The following is a 14,602-nucleotide window of genomic DNA, read 5'->3' on the forward strand; positions in this document are numbered from 1 at the left end:
TGTCTAGCACGCAGCCCCCTGGGATATCACATTCCATCTGGCCCTTTTACTCTTGAAGAGTCTTACAAAGACGATTTAAAGTTGGGAGTTAGGAAGGCAAACTGTTCTGTCTGAACTATCCAGGTCCCTGAAACCCCATTGTCATGCCATCTGACTTACACTGCCAGCTGCGTCCCTGCTGGGGCTCTAGGATGTGGGCCTCTCCGTCCAAGAGTAGACTCAGCCTCCACTGAGCCACTGCCAAACCTGCCTCCCAGCCTAGGTGGAGAGGGCCAGAACCAAGTAGGAGTCAGCCCCACGTGAGGGCTGGAACCAGTGCAAAGCTCCTGTGCCCTCAGGTGCTGAGGTGGCCTGCGGTCTGTGGAGCCCAAGGGTCCTTCCTGAGGCCCCTTCTCAGTCGTGTGACATGTGTGTGTGTGTGTGTGTGTGTATGTGTGTGTGTATGTGTGTGTGTACACACAACACTCTCAGGCATGTCGGACAGGGTGCAGGTGTGAGGCTCGGTGTTGTGTATGTCAAGGGCTATAGTTACAATGCAAAGCTTTATTTTTTTCCCTTAGAAGTAGCAAAGCTGCAGCTCTATTGGTTTCCTGCCACAGTCCTCTAGGGAATTTTCCCCCAAGGACCAGCAGCTTTTCCGGGTCAGCCATTCAGCCGCCAGCAGGCCTCTGAAGAGCCTCAGAAGCATATCCCTTTGCTTTCAGACTTGAGGGATGGCCCTGAGCACAGGCCTCCTGGGAAGACACAGGGAAGGCTGGGTTTACAGCGATGACATCACTGCCTCTTGGCTGAGAGCAGTGAGGAGCAGGTCTGCCCTCTCTTCTCTTAGCTACCTCGTAGCAACGGAAATCATGGAGGTCATTGGCTCTTTGGTCTTAGCCTTTTCCTGAGCTGCTCCCTGGTGGTGGGATGAGGGAGCAGCGTGAAGTCAGAGCCAGCGCCTGGGACCACACAACCTCTTCTAGGGAGAGGGACCAGGGAAGCCTTTGCCTGTGGATTGGTGAATGATACCTGCCTGTGGGAAAGGTCAGATGGAACAAAGGCCTTGGAGATATAGCCCCCAGGCCTCCAGATTTTGAGGCCTCAGCACTTTCTGCTCTAACATCAAACTCTTTGGAAAGAAACTGAATTGTTTAAAAAAAAAAAGTGCAACGAAATCTGCTTTCTGTCCATTCCACGGCCCATTCACCTCTGCTGTGTCCCCAAATGGCCTCATTGTACCTTGTCCTGGGAGTGCAGGCGGGGAGGGGCGTGGGTAGCAGTTGCTGGCACCCTGTGCCCTGCTCTCCAGAGCCAGTAGCCACTTACACTTTGGCCTGCAGTTACACCCAGTTCCTGCCCAGTCCTGGCCTAGGTCAGGGATGACCTTTCAGTTTAATTTCTAAGAATGGTCCCAGAGTTTGAAAATGAAACCTTGTTGCACTTTCCTTCACATGCACTTTGGTCGGGTAGCATATTTTGTATTTGCCTTGTAGTTGTGTGTGTGTGTGTGCGTGTGTGTGTGTGTGTGTGTTTGTGTGTGCACACTTGTGATCTTTTAAGAGAATTCTCTGGTTTAAACTAAAGTGACTCTTGAGGGAAGAAAAGCTACAAGCAAAATGTGGAGTGATTTGTCAATGTACTGAAACAACAAAAATAAATTCAGACAACTGGATGATACACACAGCCAGAGTCTGTTTTTTTTTTCCAGAAAACACACAATGAACACCTGAGCTGCCATTACTGAAGGGGACCCAAGTATCTCCCTGCTGTTAGATAGAGTCCTGGAGAATCTGTTTAATACTGTTAAAAAGATAGGGAAGAAGTTGATTGTCAGTAGCTTGTGATAATCTTAGCTAGTCAAGAGGTTGGGATCTAAAGATTATGGTTTGAAGTCAGCCTGGGCAGAAAAGTATATGAGGCTCCATTTCCAACTAATCAGCAAAATAGATAAATTGGAGGTATGGCTCAAGTGGTAGAGCACCAGCTGTGAGCAAGAAAGTCAAGCAAGAGACAAGGCTCTATGTTCAAACCTCAGAATGAGGAGGGAGGAGGAGACAGGAAACAAAGGATAACAGTATAGCTGCCTATACTGAGCATAGCAATGAGAATCCTCACATAGCAATGTGGGAAAGGCCTAATCTTCAACATCCTTTAAATGGGCAGTGGAAATCCACTGTAGTCTTCAGATTTTCTTTTTCAGTTGTGGGGCTTGAACTCTGGGCCTGGGTGCTGTCCCTCAGCTCTTCAGCTCAAGGCTAGCACTCTACCACTTGAGCTACAGTGCCACTTCCAGTTTTCTGAGTGGTTTATTAGAGATTGGAGTCTCATGGTCTTTCCTGCCCAGGTTGGCTTTAAACCATGATCCTCAGATCTCAGCCTCCTGAGTAGCTAAGATTACAGGTGTGAGCCACCAGCACCCAGCTGAAATCTTCCCTCTTAACATTCTTTAATTCCATGATGAAATCTTACATAAACAGTAAGTTCAGTAAGGCATTTGTACAGCTCATAGATAATATCAGGTCTATTTCAGAGAAACAAGATCTTGACCTTCTTGCTATCTTTTCAGCCTGACCCCTCCTACCTACACCTGTTGAACCTTCTACTTACCAGAAGTCAATCCTCTGCCAGCAAGAAAAGGAAAAAACAAAAACAAAAAAAACACTGACATATAAAAAATGGGCTTCTGCCAGGTGCCGGTGGCTCATGCCTGTAATCCTGGCTACTCAGGAAGCTGAGATCTGAGTAATGCGGTTCAAAGCCAGCCAGGGCAGGGAAGTCCATGAGACTCTAATCTCCAATAAACCACTCAGAAAACTGGAAGTGGTGCTGTGGCTCAAGTGGTAGAGCACTTGCCTTAAGCTGAAGAACTGAGGGACAGCACCCAGGCCCTGAGTTCAAGCCCCCTGACCAACCAAAAAAAAAAACAACCAATTTTCTAGAAATTTAAAATGTGACTGTAGAAACAGAAATTCAACACAAAGGTTGAAAAAAGAGAGATAAAGCCATTGCTCAAAGAATAGAATAAAATGACAAATGAAAAATGCAGAAGAATTTAAAAAACCAGAAGACTAATATACAATAAATAGGAATTCCAATAAGAGAAAATAGAGAAATTATATGATTGAAAAACAAAAGACAGGGGTGGGAATATAGCTCAGTGGTAGAGGGCTTGTCTAGCATGGGTGAGGCCATGGGTTTGACCTCCAAAACCAGAATTTCTTTTTTAAAAACAGGAACTTTCATAGAGTTGAGAAACATTAATCTTTAACTTGAGAAGCCACATGAATGTCTAGTGCAAAGGATATAAAAGAAATGACATCAAGCCACTTTGTGAAATGTCAAAATAATGTAAAGACATTAAAGGTTTTCAGAGAGAATAAAACAGGACTTAGCCAGAGAAACAATCACACCAGTAGAAGACTTCTCGATAGTGATGCCTGAAATGAGACAGCGGGACAGCAGCTCCAACATTTCAAAGGAAAGGAAAACTCTGTAACCCACACATGTTGTCCAAGTTTATCTCCCATCCATCTTTCCTTGGAAAGCCGAGAATCTGTTCCATCAAAGTGAGAGAAAAAGTATAAAAAGGAGGAGATCCCAGGAATGAGGATGAGTCAACCGAAGGAAATCTAGGTAATCTGACATATAACTGGGACAGGGCAAGCGAACCCTTGATCATTTCAACTGACACAAGAAACATCTGACAAAGTTAAACATCCTTTCATAAAACCCACCACCAGAAAATTAGAAATGGAAGAGAACTTTCTCAACATGACAAAAGACATCTACAAACACCCTACGGCTGGCATTATGCTCAGTGGTGAAAGAATGGACACATTTCCCCCTTAATCAGAAATAAGAAACCAAGACAGAAACAAAACAAGACCATCACTGTTCAATCATGTATTGGATGTTCTAGCCAAGGCAAGTAGGTAAGAAAAGGAAAGAAAAAGCATCTAAATTAGGAAGGAATAAGATTATATTCTCAGTAACATGGTCTTAGATCTAGAAATTCCCCCAGAGAATCTATAAAAGGGCTGCCAGAGTGAATGGATTAATATAGCAAAGCTTCAGAGTACAGAATCAATGTTTCTATACACCTACAAGGCCAGTCCGAAAAGGAAAGTCAGCTTTCCATGACTTTTACAATTATACCACAAAGTTAAGGGAAAAATATTTTTTGTGGCCAGTTCTGGGGCTTGAACTCAGGGCCTGGGTATGGTCTCTGAGCCTCTCTATGCTCAAAGCTAGAGCTCTACCACTTGAGCCACAGAACCACTTCCAGCCTTTTCTGTTTAGGTGGTACTGAGGAATCAAACCCAGGGCTAGGCAAGCACTCTACCACTAAGCCACATTTCCAGACTGAGAAATATTATTTTTTGGGGGGGGGTCCGGTCATGGGGCTTGAACTCTGGGCCTGGACGCTGTCCCTCAGCATTTCAGCTCAAGGCTAACACTCTACCACTTGAGCCACAGCGCCACTTCCGGCTTTTTTCTTTTTGCTTATGTGGTGCTGAGGAATCAAACCCAGGGCCTCAGGCAAGCAAGGCAAGCACTCTACCACTGAGCCACCTTCCCAGCCCTTAGCTTGAGAAATATTTATTTTTTTGGGTCCGGTCGTGGGGCCTGAACTCTGGACCTGGGTGCTGTCCCTCAGCTCTTCAGCTCAAGGTTAGCATTCTGCCACTTGAGCCACAATGCCACTTCTGGCTTTTTTTTTCTTTTTGCTTGCCACAATGCCACTTCCGGCTTTTTTTTTTCTTTTTGCTTATGTGGTGCTGAGGAATCGAACCCAGGGCTTCATGCATGCTAGGCAAGTGCTCTACCACTGAGCCACCTTCCCAGCCCCGTGAGAAATATTTTTATAAGACATCAATGGTCAGGCGCTGGTGGCTCATGCCTAGCTACTCAGAAGACTAAGATCTAAGGACCACTGTTCAAAGCCAGCCCAGGAAACTCTGTGAGACTTGTCTCCAACTAACCACCAGAAAAGTGGAAGTGGTGCTGTGGTTCAAAGTGGTAGACCACTAACCTTGAGCAGAAAAGCTCAGGGACAACACCCAGGCCCTGAGTTCAAGCCCCAAGAACACCACCAACAACAAAAAAGGCTGGCAAAAAGCAGGACCTTACCTGAGAAATAATTAAAAGGAAAAAAAGGGCTTGGAGTAGAATGACTCAGAAAGGACTTGCCTAGGAAATACAAGGTCCTGAGTTCAAATTCCCAATACTAATAAAAAAAGAAAGATGATCATATAACATCATGGATGTATTTCATGCCACAGAATCACACACTTGAACTGGATAAAATGGTAAATTTTATGTTACATATATTTACCACAAAAAGGTAATTTTTTTGTATTTTTATTGTGAAAATACTGTACAGAGGGGTTACAATTACATGGGCAAGATAATGAGTACATTTCTTATTAAGCATTGTTGCCTCCTCCTTTGTTTCCCCTTCCCATCCCTTCCCATATCCCCCCCTCCCCACCCCAAAAGGTAACTTTTTTAAAAGAGGAAGACATATGATCTAGAAAGTAGGCCATCCTACAAGAGGGAAACACAGAATTTTCAAAGTGATGGGAAAGGAAAGGTTGGGTTGACAGCAGATATCTGTCAGGTCAGAATGGGAAGATGAAAGAAGACAGAAGGATGGAGGATATTCTGTACTCTGTCAGAGTTCCATAAAATAGTGTATCAATCTCTGTAAAAATATCAAATATGCAGTCAAACACTGATTGAACCTATCAGAGTAAATCATCTAGTGACATTGGAGCCAGCACACTGGTTTAGGTGACAAAACCTACAGAAGGATTTCTCAGTTCGTATATCCATCGTTGAATAGCACATGACTATATGCATATACATAGAATATATGTGATATATGTTATATCCATATGTAGTTTCTGAAGCCATCTGGTGAAGCAATTCTAAGTCCTCAGGAAAAGGAGAAGTGTGTATTGAATGGATAAAGTCTAAATCTCTATGCTGTGGAGTAAGAAAGAGGCCCTTGGAAGGCTTACCTGACTGAAGTCTGGAAGAAGAGCAGCATTAGTCCAGTATTCACACACAGACACACAGAAGTCTATTCCAAAGGGAACATTAGAAAAGGGTGCGGAAAGTGGGGAAGAAACTGATTTTTTAATTTAAATTTTATTGTAAAGGTGATGTACAGTGGAGTTACAGTTATATAAGTCAGGTCATGAGTAAATTTCTTTTTGAACAATGTCACCCCCTCCTTCATTTTTTCCCAGTTTCCCCCATGAAACTGATCTTTTCCTTATCCACCTACAAATACTATTGGATTTTTAAATTGTGTTTCTTTGGGTTTTTTATTGTTGTTATTTTACTCTCTAGGATACTTGTTTTTCCAAAAAGAAAACCATGGCCTATACTCCTCCTGTGAGTAAGTCTGCTGGGTGACGGTCCTGCTCACGTGGGAAATGGATTTCTCTGTACTGACTCTGACCCATTCATTTACTTCATTCTGCCTGTAGATGAATCTGCAGGTGCGGCTACTGGTAAACATGGGGCAGGAGCAGATAAAGGTCCTATAGGTGAACTGCAGTATGTCAAGGGGGAAGGGGGAATATTCATGGACTAGGGGACAGCTATCTTTTGGCTCATGGTTTCAGAGGTTTCAATCCAAATGGCTGGCTCCATCACTTGGGACCTGAGATGAAGCAGAACATCATGACAGGGACAATGACAAAGCACAACTGCTTACCTCATGGAATCCAGGAAATAGACAAAGAGGGGCACAGAACAAGATATAGCCCCCAAGGACACCCCCTAGCCAGTATCTATTGCCTTCAGCTATTTCTACTTCCAAATATGGCCATAACCTCTCAATAATGCCATCACATGATGGATCCATCAGTGGATTGAGCTAATCATTGATTAGATCAGAGTCTTTATGGTCTAATCACCTCTCAGTGGTTGCATCCACCAACCTGGGATCAAGCCTTCAACACCCAGCCTTCTGAGGAATGCTCTCAGCCCTAATAGTGAGTCCCACTGGTGGTTCAGTCTTCTACCCTGAGAACATATCTTTGACCATTGTATCCAATCAAGAGTGCATTCGGGGAGGGTGGCAGAAGGATGAAGAAGGAAGGTAAGGAGGAATATGTCATTGTACCAGTGGCCTTGATCTTTATCTGCACATCATTAAGAAAGAAGGGCAAGGCCAGGGCTAGTGGCTCACACCTGTAATCCTAACAATTTGGAAGACTGAGACTGAGTTAGCCTGGGAAAACAGAACTTTGAGACTACAATTAAGCAACAAGAAGCATGAACTGGAGGCTTGTTGGTGCCTCCAGTTTGTGGTAGAATGCCAGCTGTGAGTGAAAAATTCACACGAGTACTTGAGGCCCTGAGTTTAAGCACCCCTACCAAAAATAAATAAAAGGAGAAAGGGCAAGTTCAAACATTGCTAGCAGGCTTTGTCAATTGCTCTTTTTTTTTTTTTTTTTGAGGTAGTACTCACTATGTAGTCCAGTCTTCCTGCCTCTGCCTCTCAAATACTGGGATTAAAAATGTACCACTATACCCATCTCTACCAAAGTCAGTTGACACAACTTTTTATAGTAACTTGGTAGATAAATCATAAATCATCAAGTGCTCCCACTTACAGCAGTTTCTATCAGGCAGAAGTACTAGCACAATGCCACAGGATACAAATGCAAAAGCTATTCTCTGGAGCCTTACTCCAAATTTTTGTGTGTGCCAGTACTAGGGCTTGAACTCACAGCCTTGGGCTAAGCTAAGGGACAGTCCCTTAGCTTTTTCATGCAAGGCTAACATTCTACCTCTTGAGCCACAGCTCTACTTCTAACTTTTTGGTGACTAATTGGAGACAAGAGCCTCATGAAATCTTCTTCCCTGGCTGGCTTCGAACTGTGATCCTCAGATCTCAGCCTCCTGAGTAGCTAGAATTACAGATATGAGCCACCAGTGCCCAGCTCAATGTTTTGAAGACTGTAACAGTCCCAATGCTCAACAGCAATGGAAGGGGGAACTTGCATTATGAAAATAGTCTCACTCTATACAGTATCACACAGCTGTTAAATTCAGTCTCTCCATGTTGGCATGGAGAGAGCTACACAGGAGAAACGGAAGAGCAGTATGTTCTCTGGAAGAAAATAGGTGACAATCTGTCCTTTCAGGCACAGACCAAAGTCTGGAAGGATTGTCACTCCTTAGCTGTTGCACTCACCTCTGGAAATGAGATTGGAGCTAGGGTTGGAGGAAGCTTTCACTTTTTATATGAGCTTCTTCTGAATGTTGAAATTCTTGGAGACAGGGTGTGCAATCAACACTATTGTGGGATTTTTTTTTTTAAACCCAGCACTGGGAGTCAGGGAAGGAGGAGTCTGGTAGAGCAGCAACACAGCAGGGGCCAAAGGGACAGGCTCCCTGGCTGCTGTCCTGATTTGCTCTGTGCACTGGGGCCAGCCACCTCCCTTCTCTGGGCCCAGGCCAGACACCAGCCACAGTGACACTGGGGGAGGTGAGGAGTGTGGCCACGCAGAACTCCTCTGAACCACAGTTCTTAAAGCACTAGACCTGACCATGAAGTTGTTGACATCTTGATGAAATGACAGTAAGGAAGCAGAATGAAAGTCACATTGACTTTCACAGTGCCTTCTGAGAGGTCACTGGCCAGAGCTTTTGTCAGCTGTCCAGTGGGCAAGGTCCTGCATGGCTTGGGTTAGAAACCCTTGGCTTGGGCAACGTAGAGTTGATCTCAAGAAAGCTTTCTGCTCCATGGGAGCTGGGAACGGCTGGGCCCTGGGTTCCTGAGCCTTGTATCTCCAAAGGGCAGAGCAAAGTGCAGATCTCAGCTCAGCTCTAATTCTCTTTCCAGGAGGGTGCCAGGGCAGGAACACCCTGAATTCCAGACATTGGCTAAACACAAGAATTCTAGAGGTGGCTAACAGTGAGGCTGGTGCAGAGGACGTGAACTGACCTTCCCTGGAAGTATCTATAGGACTAAGCACAGAGGCTAATGGAAGAGAGAATTGGATGAGGTCCCCATTATTCGTTTTCCAGTTCCAAGGGAAAGGGAAAACGGCCTAGCTGATAGAATCAGGGAGAGTTATGGGGAACAGTGGGCATTTGAGCTGAACTTCAGAAGGGGGGAAATTTCAGAGAATGAACACATGAGTGTTAAAAGGGACCTGAACTGGGAGAGATTGAGGGAAGGGGTGACATTGTCCAAAAAGATGTGTGCTCTTTACCTGACTTTTGCAACAGTAAGCCCTGCAAGCATCACCTTTATAATAACAATTTTTAAATTATAAAAAAGAAAGAGACTTGGGAGACCCTCCCCTCAAGGCCCAGCACCCCCCTTCACCCCTTCACTTGAGGCTCTGGTAGCTGAAATCCCTCGCCCAAGGTCACATAGCTGAAGTTGTGTAGTAGCTTTTAACACTTCACAGGGTCTCCAGAGCCAGGGCTGTCCAGAAGCCAGTGGGCATAGCTAGCATGGTAATTCAGTACAGCGGTTAATTAGTAACTGGAAGGCCCCAAAAGCAAGCTCTCAGCTGGCAGAGCTGGGAGATTGAACTTGAGTTGGTTTGAGAGCTAGGCGAGTGGGTGACAGGTCGTTCCTGTCCGGGAAGGTTGCTCAGTGAGTCAGGATTGGGTTTCAGGTCAGAAGGGCCAAGAAGAGAGAGAGAGGGCAGAGCTCTGCAGGACCTGCTGTGGGACCCAGGGATTCCAGGTGAGGGGCTCACCTGGGAACAGGGCATCTGCTTGCTGGCCTGCTAGTCTTGGGAACTAACTACTTGCCTAGCTTCTTTCTTTCCTCATGCCTTTCCTTTTTTCCTTCCTAAATGTGTGCCTTCTTTCCTTTCTCCCTCTATCCCTCTGCCCTTCCCTTTCTCCCTTCTTCCCTCCCTCCCTCTCTTCCTTCCTAGTTGTTAGTTATTTCTTGCTTAATTAATTCTTTCTTTCTTTTTCTCTCCTTTTCTCTTTAAAAATGGTTTTATCATTCTTCTAAAGGTGATGTACAGAAGGGTTACAGTTACATAAGTCAGGTAAAGAGCAGATTTCTTTTTGGACAATGTCACCCCTTTCCTCACTCTTTCCCAGTTTTTCCCTCCCATCCACACCCACAAGTTGCATAGTTCATTTTCAGCATAGTATCTGGTGAGTACCAATTTGCGTGTGTGTGGATGCTAGGACTAGGGCTTGAACTCAGCACTTGAACTTCAGGCCTTGTGCTCTCTCTTGGCTTTTTCATTCTAACACTTGAGACACACCTCCAGTCCCTCTTTTTCTTTTATTTTCTCTTACTTTCTATCTTTCTTTTTTCTTTTTTTGGTAATAAGACTGTTATCACTAGTCCTTTTTCTTGTTAGTTTGTTTCGATTTTGTTTTTGCTTTTGTCAGTCAAGGGGCCTGAACTCTGGGTCTGGGTGCTGGCCCTCAGCTCTTCAGTACTCTATCATTTGAGCCACAGTGACACTTCACTTCTGGCTTTTTTCTTTCTACTTATATGGAGTTGAAGAATTGAACCCAGGGCCTCATGCATGCAAGGCAAGCGCTCTACCACTGAGCCACCTTCCCAGCCCCCCATTAGTCCTTTTTCTTTAACTCTGTTTTTTGTTTTGTTTTGTTTTTTGGTAACAGGACCTCACTGTGTAGTCCAGACTGGCCTGGAATTCATTATGTACTCAGCTTCTTTCCACTCTATCTCCTTTCTTTGTTTTCTCCTTGTTTAACTCACTGTCTTATTTTCTTCTGAGTCACCCAATTTCCCTTCTCCACTGCTCAGGTTCTTATTCTCTAATGAACCAACTTACATCTTCACTTCACCCTCACTTTCATTCCTCCTTTTCTCTACTTTCCTAGCCTCTTCTAGAAATTCCAGGCCATGGGCTTTGGAGTCAGACTGCCTGGTTCAAAACCTGGTTATACCATTTATTGACACTTATTTATTCTGTGCTGGTAAAGTCATTTTTTTTCTTCTCATGCCTCAATTTCCATTTTCTTAAAGCCAGCATAAAGAGAGTGGAAGTGTATCCCAGAGGTAGAGCACTTGCCTAGGATGCATGAAGCCCTCAGTTCCAGGGCAGGTTAATAAAGATATTGCTCCAGGAGATGCTCGGGCAAGTGGTCCTCCCATTTTACTGATGTGGGGGAGGGGGAGGGGAGAGAAGCAGGTCCATAAGTGATGGACCAAGGGAAGGCAGGTCTGGGCTGTGGCAAATTAGAGGAGGGCTCATGGAGGGACTCATGTGAGTTCACAGAGGCAGCTATGGGTTATGGAGTCAGAAAAATAAATTGATGCTTAACCTCTAGCTGGAAAAAAAATCACATGACAGTGATGCAGAAGAGAAGGAAGCCTGAGGACCCAAGAGCCGCTCGGCGTGGGGGTTCCCAGGTGAGAGGGTGGAGAGGGTGAGGAATGGGTCTATCAAAGCTGCCCGGGGCTGTGAACTTAAATGTTATGTGAACAAACAGCAGCACACAATAGGTAAAAAATAAAAACAACCTCAGGCTCTCCTGTAGTGGCCACCTACTTTATTGTGGCTACACACACACACACACACACACACACACACACACACACACACACGTATATATGTACTCGGCTCCTTCTCACTTTTACAAAATTGGTACTCCCAGCATACCCAGCACCTTGAAACTCACTTTTATTGCTTAATCTTGCACCAGATACACATGTTGGCCTTTTTTTTTTTTTTTGGTATGTATGTGCCAGTATTGAACTCAGGGCCTCTCACTCTTGCTTAGCTTTTTTTTTTTTTTTTTTTGGGTCCGGTCATGGGGCCTGAACTCTGGGCCTGGGCGCTGTCCCTCAGCTCTTCAGCTCAAGGCTAGCGCTCTACCACTTGAGCTACAGCGCCACTTCTGGCTTTTTCCCTTTTGCTTATGTGGTGCTAGGGAATTGAACCCAGAGCCTCATGCATGCAAGGCAAGCGCTCTACCACTGAGCCACCTTCCCAGCCCCTTGTTTAGCTTTTTTGCTCAGGACTCTACTACTTGAGCTTCAACGCCACCTCTCGCATTTTAGAGATCAGTCTTTGGGGGCAGGGTACCTGTGGCTCATGCCTGTAGTCCTAGCTACTCAGGAGGCTGAGATCTGAGGATCATAGTTTGAAGCCAGCCCAGGAAGGAAAGTCCATGAGACTCTTATCTCCAGTTAATCACAGAAAAAGCCAGAAGTGGTACTCAAGTGGTAGAATACTAGGTTTTGAGCAAAAAGAGCTAAAGGGACAGTGCCTACGCCCAGAGTTCAAGGCCCAGGACCAACAAACCAGCTTTGAACCTTGGTTCTCATACCTTAGCCTCCTGAATATCTAGGTCCTATCTTGACTGATGTAGGTACATAGAGTTTGGAGTTATAAAAGCTTCTGTTTCATATATGTAACATAATTTACCAGTTCATTCCTTGATTTCATTAGTCAAATTTGTCCTGTGCACCTACTATGTCCTGGGTCCATTTTAACCAGGAGAGTTCAGTAATGAGCAAGGAAAGTTTTTGCTCTTGTTAAGCTGATCTTCTGAGTTTGTTTATTTTTTGTTTTTGTTTTGTCAGTCATGGGGCTTGAACTCTGGGCCTGAGTGCTGTCCTTTAGCTCTTCAGTTCAAGGCTAGTGCTCTACCTCTTGAGCTACAGTGCCACTTCTGGTTTTCTGGTGGTTTATTGGAGATAAGAGTTTCACAGACTTTCCTGCCCAGGCTGGCTTTGAACCACGATCCTCAGATCTCAGCCTCCTGAGTGGCTAGGATTACAGGCATGAGCCATCGGCGCCCAGCTTTCTGAGTTTTTATGTTTGTTAGTTTGTTTTGTTTGCCTTGTTTTGTTTTGTGCGAGTCCTGGGGTTTGAACTCAGGGTTTGGGCACAGTCTCTGAGCTTCTTTTATTCAATGCTAGCACTCTACCACTTGAGCCACAGTTCCACTTCTGGTTTTTCTATGATTAATTGGAGAGAAGAGTCTCATGTACTTCCTTGTGCACTTCCTTAGATCTCAGCCTCCTGAATAGCTAGGATTACAAGCACAAGCCACCAGTGCCCAACTCTGATGTTCTAATTTGAGCTTGAAAATGCAAACATTTAAACTGGGGCATGATGAGGGTCAAAGAGTAAGAAGTGTTGGGACGTAAAATCTGAAGCACTGAAAGTGCTGAGTGATGAGCTAGGTAGCTATAGTAGTGGGACCACACATCTTATTTTGCCCAGGATTGAACCAGGTTAGCACTGATAGCCCCAGATCCCAGACAGATCAGGATGAGCTACCATCTGTAGTCAGCACAGGCCTTTCTAGGTAACACTGAGGCACAGACTTCTGCTGTGCTGGTAAAAACCAGCCATGCAGATATTGAGGGATGAGCTTTTTTAGACAAAGCCAAAGCACAAGGAGCTGGGGACAAAAGGGCACTTGATGTGCTTGAAGGATATGGAGAGAGGTTGGGGTGGGGGAGGGGGGCAGTCAGGGATGAGGAACCACGGGTAGGGTAGAGCTGGGAGCTGGGAGCCAGGTTGAACATTCACAGACCACGTACAGGCTCGGGGCTTTAATTCTAGAGATGATGTGAAAGATGCTGCAGTTTTAGATCAGTTAAGACAAATGATCTAGCCAGGTGCCCATGTCTCACACCCAATACTTGGGAAGCTTAGATCTGAGGATGGTGATTTTAAGCCAGTCTAGGCAGAAAAGGCCAAGAGACTCTTATATCCAATTAACAAAAACGCTAAAAGTGGAGCTGTGGCCCAAAGTGGTAGAGGGCTAGCTCAGGGAAAGAGTTCAAGCCACATGACGAACTAAAATAATGTTTTTTTCTAAAAGGCACAAAATCTGATTTACATTTTAGAAAATTCACCCTGGGGGACTGGGAAGATGGCTCAGAAGTAAAGGGCTTGCCTCTCATGCTTGAGGCCCTGGGTTTGATTCCTCAGCATCACATAAATAGAAAAAGCTGGAAATAGCGCTGTGGCTAAAGTGGTAGAGCACTACTATTGAGCTGAAGAGCTGAGGGATAGCACCCAGGCCCAGAGTTCAAACCCCATGACCGACAAAAAAAAAATTCACTCTGGCTTTTGGTGGAGAAAGGTGAGGGAGTAAAGGAGTACAGATAGAATCAGAGAACAAGCAGAGAAGTTATGGCAATGATACATCCAAGTGAAGCTGATGCTCGGACAGGTGGCCGTGGGACTGGGGTTTGGGGATTGAATACATCCATACCCATATAGGTTTGAGTTTATTGTTAGTTGATCCATGATAATGGTACATTTGTAGAGTACAGTGTGATGTCTTAGTGCATGGGTACATTACGTAATGATCAAATCAGAATATTTTGGGCTGAGAATGTGACTTAGTGGTAGAGTGCTTACGCAGCATGCATGAAGCCCTGGGTTCAATTCCTCAGTACCACATACACAGAAAAAGCCAGAAATGATGCCATAGCTCAAGTGGTAGAGTGCTAGCCTTGAGCCAAAGAAGCTCAGGGACAGTGCCAAGGCCCTGAGTTCAAGCCCCAGGACTGCCCCCCCACCAAAAAAGAAAAGAATATTTTATATGTCTGTCACCTCAAGCATGTCTTTGGTTCTTTGGAGGCACGGATTTAAAATCCTCTCTCTTAGTAACATGG

This window comes from Dipodomys spectabilis, unplaced genomic scaffold (genome assembly GCF_019054845.1).
Source record: "Dipodomys spectabilis isolate Male_0828 unplaced genomic scaffold, ASM1905484v1 ptg000175l, whole genome shotgun sequence".
Classification (NCBI taxonomy): Eukaryota; Metazoa; Chordata; class Mammalia; order Rodentia; family Heteromyidae; genus Dipodomys; species Dipodomys spectabilis.